The sequence below is a fragment of the Lepidochelys kempii genome, chromosome 1 (genome assembly GCF_965140285.1).
Source record: "Lepidochelys kempii isolate rLepKem1 chromosome 1, rLepKem1.hap1, whole genome shotgun sequence".
NCBI lineage: Eukaryota > Metazoa > Chordata > Testudines > Cheloniidae > Lepidochelys > Lepidochelys kempii.
The window spans coordinates 162,437,972-162,456,210 of record NC_136380.1 but is presented as its reverse complement, the minus strand read 5'-3'; the positions used below and the strand labels follow the sequence as shown (position 1 = coordinate 162,456,210).

At 42.3% G+C, this 18,239-nt stretch overlaps 1 protein-coding gene and 1 long non-coding RNA gene across 5 annotated transcripts in view; one reads left to right on the top strand and one right to left on the bottom strand.

Moving 5' to 3' along the window:
- Nucleotides 1-946: 946 nt before the first annotated feature.
- Nucleotides 947-7,219, bottom strand: LOC140917663 (uncharacterized). Of its 2 annotated transcripts, none has more exons than XR_012160946.2 (3): nt 7,145-7,219; nt 2,803-2,903; nt 947-1,327 (listed from the first exon to the last, which is right to left on the bottom strand). It is a non-coding gene; the product is annotated as an uncharacterized LOC140917663 (long non-coding RNA). The 2 variants fall into 2 exon arrangements; XR_012160948.2 differs by having other exon boundaries at nt 7,062-7,192.
- The window catches only part of DYRK1A (dual specificity tyrosine phosphorylation regulated kinase 1A), a 133,413-nt gene continuing 121,386 nt past the window's right edge, over nt 6,213-18,239 (top strand). For 2 of the 3 annotated variants that reach the window (XM_073360893.2, XM_073360921.2), the window contains exon 1: nt 6,213-6,723. The gene's annotated coding sequence lies outside the window, so the exon portion shown is untranslated. Of the gene's footprint in view, nt 6,724-7,003; nt 7,185-18,239 lie in introns of those variants that run through there. The other variant, XM_073360901.1, reaches the window with a different exon arrangement.

The following is an 18,239-nucleotide window of genomic DNA, read 5'->3' as shown; positions in this document are numbered from 1 at the left end:
GTTGGGGTGCAGGACGGAGTGCGGTGTGTGTGTGTGGGAGGGGGTATGGTGTGCAGGAAGGGGCTCAGGGCAAGGGATTGGGGCAGAGATGCAGAGTGTACGAGGGGGCTCAGGGCAGGGAGTTGGGGTGCAGGAGAGGTGCAGGCAGGAGCTCAGTGCAGGGAGTTGAGAGGTTTGGGGTGCTGGCTCCGGCCCAGGTCACTTACCTGGAGTGGCTCCAGGGTGGCAGCAGCATGCACTGGGGCCAGGGCAGGCTGCCTGCCTGCCTGTCCGCACTGGGGCCATGGCAGGCTGCCGCCCTGTCCCCGCCCTGCTCCCAGAAGTGGCCAGCACCACATCGCTGAGGCCTCTGGGGGAGGGGGGGCAGAGGGCTCCGCGGCCAATGGGAGCTTCGGGGGAGGTACTCACAGGCAAGGGCAGCGTATGGAGCCCTCTGCCCCCCCTTCCCCCAAGGATGGCAGTGATGTGGTGCTGGCTGCTTCTGGGAGTGGTGCAGGGCCTGCAGTGCCACAGGGGTGCCAATCCCACGGGCTGGATCCAAAGCCCTGAGGGGCCAGATCTGGCCTGTGGGCTGTAGTTTGCGCACTCCTGGTTTAGATGATGAGATTTATATACAGCAGGGGAATGGGAACAATGGCTATCCCCTACTGCAGGCCTCAAGGGTCAAATACATTGAGACAGGGCCATTCTGCCAATCTTGTGCTAAGAAGTTGGAATCCTGCACAGATGGTGGGTTCTTTTTTTATAGAAAATTTTCATGTATAACAACCCCACCAGACTTGTATGGATACTCATATAGATTTCAAATATTGTCCATGTTACAAATATAAAGCCAGTTAAAAGAAACTTATTAAAATTGTGATACATTTTGCATTTCCAATTTTCTGAACTGACAACAGTAGCTCTTTGAAATGTATTGTTGACACGTGTGAAACCACAAAGTCAGAGTTGATGAGGAAGGAGAATTGAGTTCAACTTAAAGAAAAAAATGAGAGAGAGAGAGAGAGAGAGAGAGAGACCAGATAACCAGCTTGGGCTGATCATAGGCAAATCTTCTATTCCCCCAGCACAGATTTCCCATTTTTTAATTAAATTCTTGGTTATTACATATTTTTACATCTTTACATACTCCTTGTATTAAGAATTTTTGTATAAGTTCTTATATTTGTTCTTTCCCCTTGTCCCCAGCTCCATATTTCCTTTTTCTCAGCTGTCTTATCTTTTCTTGTGTCCCTTTCAGTTTGTTGTCTTCATTGTTTCTGTTTCGCAGAACAATTTTTTCTCCTCCAACTTCCTTGTTTTATATTCAGGGTCTTGCAGGTTGTTTCTGTTAGGAAGAGAAATTGATGATAAACAAACAAGTCCTGTTTCCCTGAACAAAGTAAGACTCAAACAGGAGGAAGTCTCTTTGCTCCGTGGTCCAAGGCCCTTTCCAGCTAGCGCTCTGCCCAAAAGCCCCCTCTCTTAGCTTTGTTCTCACTGTCACATTACAAGTTCACAGTCTTGTTACAAGTGCTATGTCTGGTGCTTCCTTCTCTGTTTGCCTTTGTAATGTTTCTCCTATTCACACACGTTTGTGCATAAAGCTCTACCATACAATACCTAGCCCCCTGTGTTTGCTTTTCTAGCAAAGTTCCTTGTCCTGGGTCCTGTGTGTGTTGTGTTTGTGGTTCGTTTGTTTTTGTTTTTTTGAAGTGGCTCATATTTCAGGTATCTTACTCCACAAAGGAGCTTAGCTGTTTTTTACGTTTATTCTGAATGAGGGCCTGCTGTTAAACTCACCAGCTTCAATGGTTTCACCCAAACCCTGGCATAAAAATATGGCCCCTTTCCTGTTTTGTACTCCTCATTCTCAATTTCTCTGTACTCTTTCCACTGTCATCTTCTCTCTCATATACTGTCCTACCTCTCCCACTATAAACTGTCACACATTCTTCTTTTTTATCCCAACTAATGCTCACTTCTGCTTCATGCCCCCCAGATCTTTCACAGATGCTCCACTGCCTGGCTTTCAAGTTTGAGTAACTGCTAAACACATGCAAACTCCCCAAGAATCTTCTCTTGCACACAGACTCCCTCCCCTGCACTCACCAAAGGTATTGACACAGGCAGGCTCCCCTCAATCCCAACCTACTTGGGATGCGTTACATAGCCTCACCTCCAAAAATTTATTTACATTGTCTCTCTCCCACTATGAGCAATCTGTCCCTTCCTTGTCAAGTTCTACTTCCCTCTCTAGCCTATAAACATACACAGCCTCCAACTCCCTCATGGTTTTCTCATTCGCATACTATCACCCTCCCAATTTAACCGATTTAAGTTAGTGATACAACTTTCTTGTGAAGACCAGGCCTAAGTCTACTAGACATAATAAATACCAGTGCTACAATTTAAAGGAATACAATGGTTGAATGCTGTCTACTGAGCACTATTTAATTGTACATACTGTCATTCCATTAAATTTTTAGAAATTTAACTTGTTACATCTTGTCTCTCCTGACTTCAGTTCACTTTTTTTCTGTTGTAGATCATGAGGGGTGGCTGGTGCCCAAAATCAGTGGTGGGACAACAGATACCATAGTAAAAAGAAAAGGAGGACTTGTGGTACCTTAGAGACTAATCAATTTATTTGAGCATAAGCTTTTGTGAGCTACAGCTCACTTCATCGGATGCATTCAGTGGAAAATACAGTGGGGAGATTTATATACACAGAGAACATGAAACAATGGGTGTTACCATACACACTGTAAGGAGAGTGATCAGGTAAGGTGAGCTATTACCAGCAGTGTTTCCCTAACTTACCCCTTCTCTGGGTTTTCTATTTTGTTGACTGGAGTCTTCCGTACAGCATCATGGGCTTTTTAAAATTTATTCCATCAAGTCAGGTGATACCTGTTCTCCCTCTATATAAAGAACAACATTATTATTATTTTTTTAGAGCATTTTCATTCTCCATCAGGTAACATATGATCTGCAACTATGATCCCTCACCACAAATTAATTAGATTTTTCAAAGTATAAAACTGGCACACTAGTGAGCATGTCCCTTAGAGGCTTTTGGTGAGGAATGAGGGAGATTGGGGACAAGCTGAAAGAGGGAGAATCCTTTTCTTCCCTCTCCATAACCCTCTTTCCTAATGAAAAACTGGGAAACATTATAACCAAGAGAAGGGTGGAAGAAATGAATGTCCCCTTTTGTGCCTTGGTGAAAAATAAGGGTGAGGGAGATTGTGATCCCTGCTTAGTGCACACACACAAGCTTATTCGCCAGTTCAACTCTTATCCCTCTCCTAGCCATTTCCCTTTCAATTAAGAACATCCAAGTTCCTTAACTATTTCTCTCCAGCCTGATCTCCCCCAGGCTAATCCTTCCTCCCCCTGCCCTGTTTCCCTTTTACCTGCAGGTAAGAACCCTCTCCCCTGCTTGCTCCCCACCCCCAAAAGCCCTTCTACTTCACTGTTTTTGCTGATACAGACTAACAGGGCTACCACTCTGAAACCTTCTACTTCCAGATAACCTTCCTTCACTCTGGCTCAAACCTGCTACTCCCTCACAACTCAACCTCCATCAGAATCCCTAGCTCAGAAGTCTTCTTCCTTCCATGTACCAAATCTTCAGTCCTCATCATAACCATCCTCCCTGACTAGTCCCAAGTTCAGAATTCCTCCCATCCAGCCTTTCTTTCTCCGGTCTCAGAAATTCACCCTCACCCACCCAGTGCCTCTTGCATATTCAGAAACCCTTCTTTAGCCAACATATTGGGTTTAGAACTTCCACATGGCTGCTACTCTGAAACTTGTCATCTCCTACCTGTTGCTAAACCTGATGAAGCAGCAGGGAAGGACTGTGGCTGAAGGCAGCATGTAGAGGGGCCCCATATCTTGTTTTTAAGTCTGCCTTGCAGAAGCCTGTATTCCTGGTATCTACATCTGCTTCCTCTACTGCCTGCATCTTGTGTGCTGCAGCAAGACCACCCACCAGGAGTCTGACAGTAGCAGCAAGTGATACGTGGGTAGAACAGCTACATTGAACAACAGCTACATTTGTTGTGCTCTCCATGCCAAAGGGGTGGCATTAAGTGTTAAAAATTCAGCTTGCCTGGTATCTTATGTGAGCCACATAGTATATTCAGATTCTGCAGAATCTAAACTTTCATTAAAAATTCTAGCTTTCATGGTTGCAAAAATAATCTTTCAAATGCAAACTGAGTGTAAATGCAGTGCTGTTTTCCTGAATGTGCAAGCAGCCTGAAACAATGCCTTAGAGAAGTGTGAAGTTCCTGTCTGCTTAAATCTTATTATTAATACTCATATCTAACAATGACATTTTACATGTCTCTAACTATTTAATTGTTGATTTTTTTTTTCAGATGGGATGGAAAATGGTGTAGGAGTGAAACTATATGGAGGGAATTGGGAATTGTTGCACATCAGACACTGTAAAGAGACCTAGAGGCAGAAAATATTGAGAGAAGACACAAAATAAGAGTACAAGGAAGGAAGAGGAAATAGAGGGAACAAATAGCACTAGTTGGTCCTAAACAGGAGAAGCATTTCCTGAGTGATGCTGTATGTGACTTAACACATAATTAAAAGTTTAGGTATTAAAGGCCATATTCTACTACTGATTTTTGTGCAAGCCTCCCAGTAAGATGATTGGGAATTCCACAGTAGATTTAGAGTAGTATGTAGAACTAAATTTAGAGCCTGAGCCCAAATTAAAAGTAGTATTCAGGCCTCTTTAAAGAATGTGCATGGCACCCTTACTACAGACACTAAATACCATCTGTACTATGGCTGCCAAATTGAAGCTTTACAGTCCCTAAGGACTGGACACTCGAATTTTTTTTTTTTGGGTCTGTCTTCAGTGCGTATTTCCTCCCCTCAATCCAACCTTCTTATTCATTTCTCTTTATTCCCTACATCCTGTTATCTATCTTTTCTAACATTTTTGTCCTCCCCACCAATCTTTCTCCCAGTATCCTACTTCTGCTGTCTAATATATTCCCCCTGCATCTCTCCCTTATACTGATCCACTCACAAACCGGGATAGCTGGTAAATTTTTCTGTGTAAATGCCAGAGAGCTAAACCTACTAGCCCAAGCCCAAAAGAATATGTAGGAACTATCTTGTGCAGAAAAATGCCTCAGGGAGATGTCAACTCTCCTTGCAGGAAAAGAGGAAGACCCTGGGCCTCCCTCAGGTGCTTTCTCTGGAGGACCTTATCTTGCCCTAAACTTGCTGGCTACACACAGTAATAGATGGGTTAGGTTCTCTGCTATGCTAAGCCTGCTGGGTGATGCAAAGTTCCAGGTCTGCTACCTTTTCCTTCTAATCTCCATCTGGGGTCTCCTTCCTACTAGCTAGCTGCAGGGCTACCTTTTAATATTGCTCAGTGTTGGTTTTTCTTGGGGGGGGCTCTGTAGAAGGTTTCTTAATAGCTGCCATTGCCCTGGCCTCAGCTTAAGCCTGAAAGGTTAGTCCGGCAGCAGAGGTACTGGAGCTGCCTGCAGGTCCAGGAAGGCAGCGCTGCCCCTCAGCTTATCCTCTCGTAACGCGTGGGAGGGTTTCTCTCCACAACTACACTAGAAACTTCTTTGCCTGCTGCGAGAAGAGGGGGCGAGTGCGGCTCCTGCCTGCTGGCGCTCATGCGCCAGATCCCGCTGGCTCAGGCCCAGGGGCAGCAGAGAGGAGGCACCTCCCGCCGTGGCGCGCAGGGTGCTGGGCCTAACGCCTGGCGCTCCAGGGGAGCCGAGTCCAGCCAGGCGCGGGGCGCGCGCCCCCTCCGGAGGCTCCCCCGGACGACTCCCGCTGCGGCGGCGGCGGCACCTCTGAGTTCGTAACGTCACACGATGGTGGAACGAGGGAGGGAGAGAAGCACCAGTTGCCAAGGCAACCAAGCCCCTCCTTCGCCCATTTCTCCCCCTTCCTCACGTCAGAGCGGCCTCCCGCCTGGCGGGGGCGGGGCGCCTCCCGGCGTGATTGACAGTTGCCATAGTAACAGGCTTGTCCCGTCGCCATTTTGTCAGTTGGGTTTTTTTTTTTCAAATAATTTCCCTTCCCGCCCGAATTATAATTTTACCCAGGAAATTGTCCTCGGGGGTTTTGGGGGCTTCACCCCTCGCGGGCGCAGGGACAGCGGAGAGGGGGCGCAGGGGAGGCGGCAGCGCGGGCGGGCGCGGCAAGGAAGGGTCCGGGGTACAGCCCTGGAGAAGCCGGCTCGGGAGGGGGAGGAGCGGGGGGGGCGGGCAAGTGAGCGAGGAGTTCCCGGGGGCTCGGTTCGGCGCTGCGCTCCCCCCGCTCGCTCGCTCGCTCGCTCTCTCTCGCGGCTGTCTCCGCTCTGCCTGGCCGGGGCTCCCAGGCCGCCGCCGCGTCCGGGCCCCGCTGCCGCCGCCGGTCGCTGCGCAGGTTTGGAACGCGCGCCATTTTGTGAGCGATAGAAAATCTGCCCGGCCAGGAAGCGCCGCGGATCCGCCCGCCGGGCCGGGCCCCCCCTGAACTCCCCGCGAGAGGGAGGCGCGCTCTCTCCGGGGCCTGGGCCCCGCACCACACCGGGGCCCGAGGGCGGCTGGGCTGCGGAGCGGAGGTGCTGCGGGGCCGGGGCCCCTGACCGAAGAGGGGGAAGCGCTGTGCCCCGCCGCCTCCCCGGAGCTTGAGAGAGGAGGCCTTTGCCGGGACCGGCCCCCCACGGCAGGAGAGCAGTGGCCACCCCCCCCCAGCCTGGTAAGTGCCCTGGCCGGGGCCTCTCGCACCAGGCCAGCAAATGCCATCCCCTCGGCGTGAGGACAGCCCCGCTGCCATCTTAGAGAGAGGGGCCCGGGGAGTCTCCGCCCCAGCCTGCCGGGCCGGGGCCCGCTGCACCCGCGCAGCCCAGGGGAGGCTGGGTCTGGCCGGGCGGCCGCAACACCCTTTTCTCCCTGGCGTGAAGGTGGCGGGCCCCCGTGCCCGGGAGAGGCTGCTCTTGTCGGTGGGGGTCGCTCCGCTCGCGGGGGCTGGGAGAGCAGGGAGATGATCCCGACTGTGCGGGGGCGAAGGGGCTGGCAGGACTCTCCGGTTCTGACCTTACGATAGGTGGGAGGTGTCGGACTCTCCCGCTGCCCCCCAAGGCCGGGGGAAAGAGTCAGAAGTTTAACAGAGCAGGCACCTGTTGGGCTGGTGGGTTGAGGTGCCCCCTCTGCACTCGGGTAAGTGGCTTCCATGGCAGGTGTGGAAGTTGGAGGTGTGGGTGGTGAGAATACTTGTGTCACGTTACTGTCATTCTGGGGCACCCACAGTGTGCACATCTTCTAGTTAGACAACTGGCTGCAGTCTTTTAGGGATTTTGCTCTGTGTTGGTAAAGAAACTAGAAACATACATTATCCACTTCATACAGTGAATGTTTTTGCTGAAAAGCAGCTCTTTCTCTAACAAACTCTCAAAACGCAACCAGGTGCTGTAATTAGACATTGCCGTATTGATGGGTTTCTGACTCTTAATCAACTTTGAAGTTTCCAGGTTAGTCTTTCCAAGGACTATATAACGATTCTTTGATCAAGAGTCTTGAATGCTGGTGCTGCTTAGTTCTTCCATTATTCCCCAGTCAAGAGAGAAAAAAATCAAACAGATATGTCTTTTTTTTTAAGCTAATAAACACAGAACATCTGTCTACAAAAAATCAACAAGCATAAAATATTTTTTTACAGCAGACTTTTTTTCATCCCAGTCATAATGTGCTATTAAAATAGCTTGTGTTTCTAAACACTTGCAAGGAATAACATCACTTCTATGGGGATGCTCTTCCAAGGTTCTATACAAGTAGGAGTTAACTGTTTTATCGTTATATTGATATCTCCATGTTGTGGCATCAATTTCTTTAATTTATTTCCAAATTAAGAAAGCCTAATCCTGAATTAATCTGATAAAGCATTAACAATTTTTTTGTAATAGCGGAATACTATTGAAATAATTATACTCTTTTGGGTCTGATGTTTTAGTAAGTACATTGCAATATTCAAATGTTAGATGTTACCTGCTTATTGACTACTGTTTTTCATATATTTAGTGAACTTTGTAAATACATAAACTATTCTGTAGACTGTCCTTAGTATCATCAGTTCATATGAATGAGGTATCTACAACTAGGGTGTTTTTTGTATTTGAGCTTTAAAGTAATTAACATATATGCAAAAAGAAAAGGAGTACTTGTGGCACCTTAGCTTATGCTCAGATAAATTGGTTAGCCTCTAAGGTGCCACAAGTCCTCCTTTTCTTTTTGCGAATACAGACTAACACGGCTGTTACTCTGAAACCTAACATATATGGTGCGTTAGGTTTGTTTTCTTTCCATTAATTTTTTTTGGCGTTCGTTTAGCACAAGTGTCTGAAGCTTAACATCGCTTCATGCATGTGTCTTGAAGTTAATGTGTAAAGTTAATGCATCTGGTATAGGAGTTGAATATGAGAGAGCTATTGCTTTTATAATCTTACTAAAAAGGACAGTTCCCTATTTCTAGATACTGTGCAAGTGTTTACTAAATGAAAGTGCTTTGATATTGTTTCCAGGCTAACGAAAAATGTGTAGGACACAATTTGTTATGTCAGTAACAGTATTACAGTTCCTGAAGTAAGATTTGTTTAGGTTTAGAAATTATCATCTTGGTTTTCTTAGTGTTGGCAACTTGAGGGAAAGAGGAGTGAGTGAGGATGGTTTTAGCAAGTAGTAGTAGCAAAGAGATTTCTCCGATACTTGTGCTTCAAAAAAAGTCCAGTGACTTGTAGATAGTAAGGTGTAATGATGTGGTCTTTTAAGCATCTATCCATTTTTGAAAGTTTTGGGCTCTGTGTAGATGTGAGAACATGTTAGCTAATAGTCTGGACAAGGTGCACTAACTTGACCAGGTTAGTATGTATTAAGTAAGGCATTGTAACATGTCTAGACTAGACTTTTAAAAAAAGTTAGCATGTGTTTTCTAACATATGCTAGTACCTCATCTTTAAATCTTAGCCTAGAAGAGGGCTCAGAGAGAAACTTGTAACTGAGTTAAAACCTCTAGACTGTCTTAATAGGCAAAAGAGTTGTGAGGTGTCTATCATGTTAACTCAAATGAGATAGCATAACAAGATTGAAAAGCTCTCCTTATGCTCGTTAGGATGCAGGCTAAGACATTTGAAACTGCTAACTGGTTCTATTTTGGCATTCTGCCTAAACAGCTTCATGTTCAGCATGGCTTTTCAATCATATTCAGCTAACTTAACAGGAAAACATACTTTTTATCTGTCAAGACAGGGCTTTATAGCTACATTTCTCTTAATAGAAGAACTGGGTAGTGAGCTAAAACACAAATGCTTCTCTATTAAATAGTGCTATAGTGTGTCTGAATTTTCCTTTTAAAAGCTCTTATTTGGAGGCGTTCATAATTGATACGGTCTGTTTTTATCTGAAAGTTGGCTCATAAGGGCTCAAACTTGAAAGCAACTATTGAAAATTAGATTTAAAAATAATTTAACATATTAGTGCAGTTTCAGTGGCTTTTTGGCCTTCGTATAACTTAAATGACACAGATTTTTAAAAGATGATCATTTGGAAAACTATTTCTCCATAATGAGATCCTAAATGCTTTTGGTATCTTTCTATTTTTGAGAATGCTGGGAAACTTGTAACACTTCTGAGACTCTGAACTTTTACAAATGAATACTGTTGTTGTGCAGTAACTTATTATTTTTATAGTCCTATCATAATTACTTTTGTCTACACACTTGATTAAAATGGGTTGGGTTTATAAATCACTTTAAAAATGAGTAGTATTACACCTGTTTTTCTTCTTGAGTAGGAGTGTATTAGGGCAACCTTAACTTTTGACTGACTTTGGTTGTGTCATAAATTCATCTAACTAGACTTTTTTTAAAAACATCAAAAGGTTTGGATATACTGTGGTGGTTTTTGCTACAAGAATGTCCATTTGGGAGATTTTCCTATTGAAAGCTTTCCAAATTGTGTGGTGTGTGTTTTTGTTGTTGTAAATCTGTGAGAAAATAAGGTAACAAGTAATTATGGTAAAGGGAGTATATTCTTTGGCCACTGGAATGAGAGAGGAATTATCTCTAGTATATTTTAAAAAAATACCATTTAAAAAAATTACATGGAACAATTTCCAACACGATCTGGACACTCTTCAGAAACAACTAACTATACTGTTAAGTGAGAATATACGTGCAATCTAAAAATACAGTAACACTTTTTCCCAAGGTGGTGAGGGAGACAGGTCATCCCCATAAAAGCTTGAATGGCTTTATTATCAACTGTACAACGTGCTTTCATGTAACAGTTCGCTAGTGGTCTCCAAATATAACCTATTTGGATCATCTTTTCTCTTTTAGGGATGAAAGATTTAATTCCATTTTCTTTATCGTCCTCCATCTCTCCCGAGCACAACTTACAAAATTTACCAACTTATAACTTCTTTTCCTATTACAGATATATATTTTGATACTTTCAGTAAGTCTTCATTGCAGAGTTCACCTGTGTTTTAACCCAACCTCCGGTCTACATACCATTGCTTGGAGGTTTAAGCTTAGGCTCTGCTTTAGTTTAGGCTGGAACCTGTCCACTTTGCAATGAGGATGTAGGCTAAATTGTGCAAGTGCTGATAGTCTCCCCACAATTCCCCATGAAGACCAAGCAAGTTCTCCCAGTTGACTGTGAAAGAATCATAGATAATCTTAGTCCAAACAGAACATGAGAACAGCCATACTGGGTCAGACCAAAGGTTCATCTATTGCAGTATCCTGTCTTCCCACAGTGGCCAATGCCAGGTGCCTCAGAGGGAATGAATAGAACAGATAATCATCAAGTGATCCATCCACTGTCACCCATTCCTAGCTTCTGGCAAACAGAGACTACGGACGCCGTCCCTACCCATCCAGGCTAATAGCCATTGATGGATCTATCCTTCATGAACTTATCTAGTTCTTTTTTTAAACCATGTTATAGTCTTGGCCTTCACAACATCCTCTGGCAAGGAGTTCCAAAGATTAACTGCATTGTGTGGAAAAAATACTTCCTTTTGTTTGTTTTAAACCTGCTGCCTATTACTTTCATTTAGTGACCACTAGTTTGTGTGTTATGAGAAGGAGTAAATAACACTTACTTCTTTATTTTCTCCACCCAGTCATGATTTTATAGACTTCTATCATATCCCCCCTTAGTCGTCTCTTTTTCAAGCTGAAAGGTCTCAGTCTTATTAATCTCTCCTCATATGGAAGCCGTTCCATACCCCTAATAATTTTTGTTGCTGTTTTCTGTACTTTTTCCAATTCCAATATATCTTTTTTTCAGATGGGTCGACCACATTTGCTCTCAGTATTCAAGATGTGGGCCTACCATGGATTTATATAACGACAATATGATATTTTCTGGCTTATTATCTATCCCTTTCTTAATGATTCACAACATTCTGTTCCCTTTTTTGACTGCCGCTCCACATTGAGTGGATGTTTTCAGAGAGCTATCCACAATGACTCCAAGATCTCTTTTTTGAGCGGTAACAGCTACTTTGGACCCTGTCATTTTTGGGATTATGTTCTCCAGTGTGCATTACTTTGCATTTATCAACATTGAATTTCATCTGCCATTTTGTTGCCCAGTCATCCAGTTTTGTGAGATCATTTTGTAGCTCTTCGCAGTCTGCCTGGGACTTACCTATCTTGAGTAGTTTTGTATCATCTGCAAATTTTGCCATCTCACTGTTTATCCCTTTTTCCAGATCATTTATGAATATACTGAATAGGACTGGTCCCAGTACAGACCCCTTGGGGACACCACTATTTACCTCTTTCCATTCTGAAAACTGACCCTTTATTCCTACCGTTTGTTTCCTATCTTTTAACCAGTTACCAATCCCTGAGAGGACCTTCCTTCTTATTCCATGATAGCTTACTTTGCTTAAGAGCCTTTGGTGAGGGACCTTGTCAAAGGCTTTCTGAAAATCTAAGTACACTATATCCCCTGGATCCCTCTTATCCACATGCTTCTTGACCCCCTCAAAGAATTCTAGTAGATGGTGAGGCATGATTTCCCTTTACAAAAACCATGTTGACTCTTCCCCAACAACTTATGTTAATCTATGTGTCTGACAATTCTGTTCTTTACTATAGTTTCAACCAGTTTGCCTGCTACTGAGGTCAGGTTTACCAGCCTGTAATTGGCGGGATCACCTCTGGAGCCCTTTTTAAAAATTGGCGTCACATTAGCTAATCTCCAGTCATTTGGTACAGAAGCTGATCTAAATGGTAGATTACAAACTGCAATTAGTAGTTTTGCAATTTCACATTTGAGTTCCTTCAGAACTCTTGGGTGAATACCATCTGGTCCTGGTGACTTATTACTGTTTAGTTCAGGAGTTCTCAAACTGGGGGTCGTGAGCCCTCTGGGGTCGCAAGTTTATTACATGGGTGGTCATGAGCGGTCAGCCTCAACACCCAAACTCTGCTTTGCCTCCAGCATTTATAATAGTGTTAAATATTAAAGAAGTGTTTTTAATTTGTAAGGGGGGGTCGCACTCATAGGTTTGAGGTGTGAAAGGGGTCACCAATACAAAAATTTGAGAACCACGGGTTTAGTTTATCAATTTGTTCCAAAACCTCCTCTGACACCTTGACCTGGGACCGTTCCTCAGATTTGTCACCTAAAAAGTATGGCTTAGGTTTGGGAATCTCCCTCACATCCTCAGTTGTGAAGATGGATGCAAAGATTTCATTTTGTTTCTCCGTAATGGGCTTATCATCCTTGAGTACTGCTTTAGCATCTTGATCGTCCAGTGGCTCTGCTGGTTGTTTAGGAGGCTTCCTGCTTCTGATATACTTAAAATTTTCTTTGCTATTACTTTTTGAGTCTTTGTCTCTTCAAATTCTTCAAATTCTTTTTGGGGCATCCTAATTATATTCTTACACTTCATTTGCCAGAGTTTATGCTCCTGTCTATTTTCCTCACTAGGATTTAACTTACACTTTTTAAAGGATGCCTGTTTTGTCTCTCACTGCTTCTTTTACTTTGTTGTTTAGCCACTTATTTGATTCTCTTACAAAGTTTTTTAATTTGGGGTATACATTTAAGTTGAGCCTGTATTATAGTGTCTTTAAAAAGTTTCCTTGCAGCTTGCAGGGATTTCAGTTTTTAAATTTCTGTTTAACTGACTTCCTCATTTTTGTGTAGTCCCCCTTTCTGAAATTAAATGCTACAGTGGTGGACTGCTGTGGTGTTTTCCCAGCCATAGGGTTGTTAAATGTAATTATATTATGGCCACTATTAACAAGCGGACCAGATCCTGTGCTTCGCTTAGGACTAAATCAAGAATTGCCTCTCCTCTTGTGGGTTCCAGGACTAGTTGCTCCAAGAAGCTGTCATTTAAGGTGTCAAGAAACTTTATCTCTGCATCCTGTCCTGAAATGCCATGTACCAGTCAATATGGGGGTAGTTGAAATCACCCATTATTAGTGAGTTTTTTTTGTTTGTAAAGCCTCTCTAATCTCCCTGAGCATTTCACAGTCACTATTAAGAGCCATGAGATATGTTCCCCTCCCCATGCCACAAACACAGATGAATGCAGAGATGGGGAGGACACAGTAAAATGGGTATGGTTTTGCAGTGGGGATGCTCACACCTGGACTAGGCTAATTAATGTACCCTTAAAGTGAAATGTTCCCCATCCCCAAAGAAAGAATATTTAATCGTCGGATTTGTTGTTACCTTGGGGCAATAGTTTGAAAAATCTACAGATTGAGGCACCAGGATATTACTGTTCTGCACGTTTTAGTTGAGATGCCTAGAAATAATCTGTTCAAGTGAATGACTGGATAAATTAAAATAGCAAAAATTACCAATTTTCAACATCTTAATTTATATGAATGGTGTTAATGTTTAATTAAACACTTTTTTTATGAATTAATGGAGCCAACCCATGGTAAGCGTTAAAAATTATATGAAAAGATATTTTAAAGTGATTGACTTGTCCTTTCCCTGTGTGTGGTATCCTGGGTTCAAATGTAAGTATAGTAGAACCTAGGAGTTACAAATATTAGAGTTACGAACTGACCAGTCTACCACACACCTCATTTGGAACTGGAATTACAAAATCAGGCAGCAGCAGAGTTAACCCCCCCCCCCAAAGAAACCAAATGCAATAAAGTGTTAAACATAAACTACTTTTTTTCTAAAATAAAGGGAAAGCAGCATTTTTCTTCTACATAGTAAAGATTCAAAGCTGTATTAAGTCAATGTTCAGTTGTAACCTTTTGAAAGAACAACCGTAACGTTTTGTTCAGAGTTATGAACACCTCCATTCCTGAGGTGCTCATGACTCTGAGGTTCTACTGTAGTTAAAATTGATTGTTTTATTATTAAACCTGTTCAGTGTGTGTGTGTACAAGTTTCCACTTGTCTTTCAGAGAGCTAAGTAAACTACAGACAGCCTCTAGTTTATTCTGATAGCAGGGTCTGTTGCTGAGGAGCCAGTAAGAACTATGCACATTCATTTTCCTTGTAGAGGAAGCAGATTGGTAGCATCTGAGACCAAGGACATAGAAAACCACTATTCAAACTGAAGTAATGGGGTAAAGAGAAGAAAACTGCTGTCTGTCAGGCAAGGCAAGTGTTAAGTACTTGCCCATTTTTTTTCCATTGTCTTGAACACATGGACTCTTTCTCATGCAGATCCCTGTTTTGTCTGTCTGGTTATCACAACAAATTTTGTTAGTACACCTAAACAAATAGTTACACAAACATAACATAAGAATGGCCATACTGGGTCAAATCAGTGGTCTATCTAGCCCTGTCTTCTGGCAGTGGCCAGTGCCAGATGCTTCAGAGGGAATGAACAGAATAGGGCAATTATTGAGTAATCCATCCCTTGCTGTCCAGTCCCAGCTTCTAGCAATCAGAGGTTTTAGGGACACTCATAGCATGGGGTGCATCCCTGACCATTTTGACTAATAGCCAGTGATGGACTTATCCTGCATGAACTTTTTGAACCCAGTTATACTTTTGTATAACATAGAGGTGATAAATGATTAGGGGACTGGAACACATGAGTTATGAGGAGAGGCTGAGGGAGCTGGGATTGTTTAGCCTGCAGAAGAGAAGAATGAGGGGGGATTTGATAGCTGCTTTCAACTACCTGAAAGGGGGTTCCAAAGAGGATGGCTCTAGACTGTTCTCAATGGTAGCAGATGACAGAACGAGGAGTAATGGTCTCAAGTTGCAGTGGGGGAGGTTTAGATTGGATATTAGGAAAAACTTTTTCACTAAGAGGGTGGTGAAACACTGGAATGCGTTACCTAGGGAGGTGGTAGAATCTCCTTCCTTAGAGGTTTTTAAGGTCAGGTTTGACAAAGCCCTGGCTGGGATGATTTAACTGGGAATTGGTCCTGCTTTGAGCAGGGGGTTGGACTAGATGACCTTCTGGGGTCCCTTCCAACTCTGATATTCTATGATTCTATGATAGTTCGTTTTTAAATAAGTTGTTTTACAGGGCTGAACTACAAAATACGTGTTGGGTACAAATCCGATTACAGTCATTTGTGTTAAATGGTTTCATTTACTTTTCTTTTTTAAATAATCCAGTGATGGTAGTAGAAATTCATTGGCTGTTTTGATATCTGATTCTGGTTTCTTTATTATTGGAAATTCTGATTAACAGCTAAAAACACATTTGATGGTATACTGACAAACAGGAAAACTTACCCTGGACATCTGAAATATGGTGATAAATTTGATAATGTTATGGGAGGTGATAATCAGATGTAACGTTTGAGAATTCACTTATCCATATGTGTAATTCTTCACCTCATATTTCTGGAATAATAAAATCTAATATACATTTTTTTCTAGAACCACAGATGCATAGGTGTAGCATCTTGTACTTTTTTCTTTCTTATATGTACTAACTTCTTTGTAATAAAGGTTCAGTATAATTTTACAAGTTTAAACTTTTTATATAGGCATTCTCTTTTTATGGTATGCATTTTAACAAGTTAGGACCTGATACTGCAGATATTTACATACATGCAAGTGGTCACATTTAAAGCAGTGGGATTGGTTGATGTATGTTAGTGTTTGCAAGATAGGGCCTTGAATCTGCAGCAAGGTATTACGCCCCCCCCCCTCTTTCTCTTTTTAGCTAGTGTCACAAACTTTTGATTACAAAGTTAATATAATTTCATTGTTGGATGGCCTACATATGTCAACAGACTTTCACTGTTACTCTGTATATTGAATATGCAATATGTTTTATAAGTTTTGTTTTACTGTATGTGTTCATGAAAGTTATTTATATGACACAGCGTCTGGGACACATGGTATTACAAATGCTACGTGTGTACAAGGTTGAAGGGAAAATGTATAATCTAGTATTTGAGACATAATGACTATATATGAAAACTGTATCATAACTACTTCCCCTGTGTATGCATTAATATTGTTTTATTTTGTCTTACTATAGTGCTTAGAAACTTTGGTCAGGATCTGGTTGCCATCGTATTGGGTGGTGCATAAAACACAGCATAAATGCAGTCTCTGTCCCAAAGAGTTTACAGTCATAAAATCTTGACTTGACTGATTATCCATTCAAGTGCATCATTCTCCTAATGTAGGAGTTTTTTTGGTGGGGAATTAATAAATATTTCAAAAAATGCTCAAATAAAACAAAAGAGAGTGCATGCTAGTGTACTTGAAGGTCTGTTGATTTGCAGAACTTTGGCAATAGCACATCTACATTTCATTACCTGCAAGTGTGGCTAGAAACCACTGATAATGTCTTAGGGTGGTGCTCTGGAGAGAGCCTCTGTCCTGTCCACATAGGATCTATAGAGCAGCATTCCAAACTGTGTGTTTTGCACAGTAGCCCTTTGCACCTTAGTGTCTGCATGAATCCTCTTTCATTCTCTTTGCCCCTTCCTTAGCCTACAAACTTCAGTACGCTATGAAGCTAAAGTAGCCACCCTCATGTTCATAGCATGGCCTTCCTTACACTTTGAGCTTAGTGAAAGACCTTGTGTGGAATGTATTGCACATATAAAAACAGACCGTTTGAACAGAAATGCTCAGCCACCTTAACTCTAGTGGCTGGTGCCATTACCAATATAATTTTTTTTTTTAAATTGCTCTTCCCTGTGTCCCCATAGGGTATAAGTATTTCTTGTGCAAGGGGCTACTTTGTATTTAACCGCAGATACAAGGAAATATGTATGATTGCAGATTGCTTCACCATAGAAGTCTGAGTATAATACACCTTCTAAAATAACATCTACTGTCCTTTCACTTAATTTGCATAGTGCCCAGTTGCTCTCATTTACAGCAAGCTAAACATGTTTTAAAAAAATACTTCCTTAATAGTAAAGGTAAAAGGTTCCTAAAATGGGGAAAGCTTGTTTGCATTTGAAGGGGAAATGTTATATTTTATCATCAGGCCCTTATGGTTTATACCATAACTGTCAGATACCTGTTTCCCAATTCAGGTAAATATTACCAGAGTTAAATAGAGGATCTCTGTCTAGTAGAAAACCAGAATGTTCTTACTCACCATCCATTTATTCCAAGACATTGGTACATGAGATAACAAGTTTAGTCTTTAGTTCACAAGATTAAAGTATATATTTTGAAATCGTTCTCTCTTCTACATGACTTAGAGATAAATGCTACTTCTACTTTTTATTATCAGTTTAACTACTGCTTTTGTAATGAAAGTAAAAGTATACGATGATAATGTTTAGCTAAAGAACCCATTTTTTCATTGGTGTAGGGAGAAAAAGATGTATGTGTATGGCAAACTTTTTTTTTTAAATGTGTACTTACCTGTTGTAGCCCAATGACTGGATGAATGTAGGTTTGTGCATTTAGAAATAAATTGCCATGCTAGATCAGACCACTGATCAGTCTATCTCAGTATCCTGTTTGAGGGCCAGTTCTGGATGCTTCTGGGAAGGTGCAAGAAATCCCATATTGAAATAACCTGCCTATGGTAGAAGTTTCTTTCTAACTGCTTGGGGTTAGTGGTTGGATTATGTCCTGAAGCAAAAGGCTTTGTAATTATAGATAGTTTTGTCCTGTCTAATGTAACTAAAGATGCTCCTTGTTAATTTCTGATTCTTTTTAAAGGATTATAACGTTTTAAGTTTTTGGCCTCAATAACATCTTGTGATAGAGTTCCAAAGGCTAATCGTGTTGTGTGGAAAAAATATTTCCTTGTATCCGTTTTACATTTGTTGC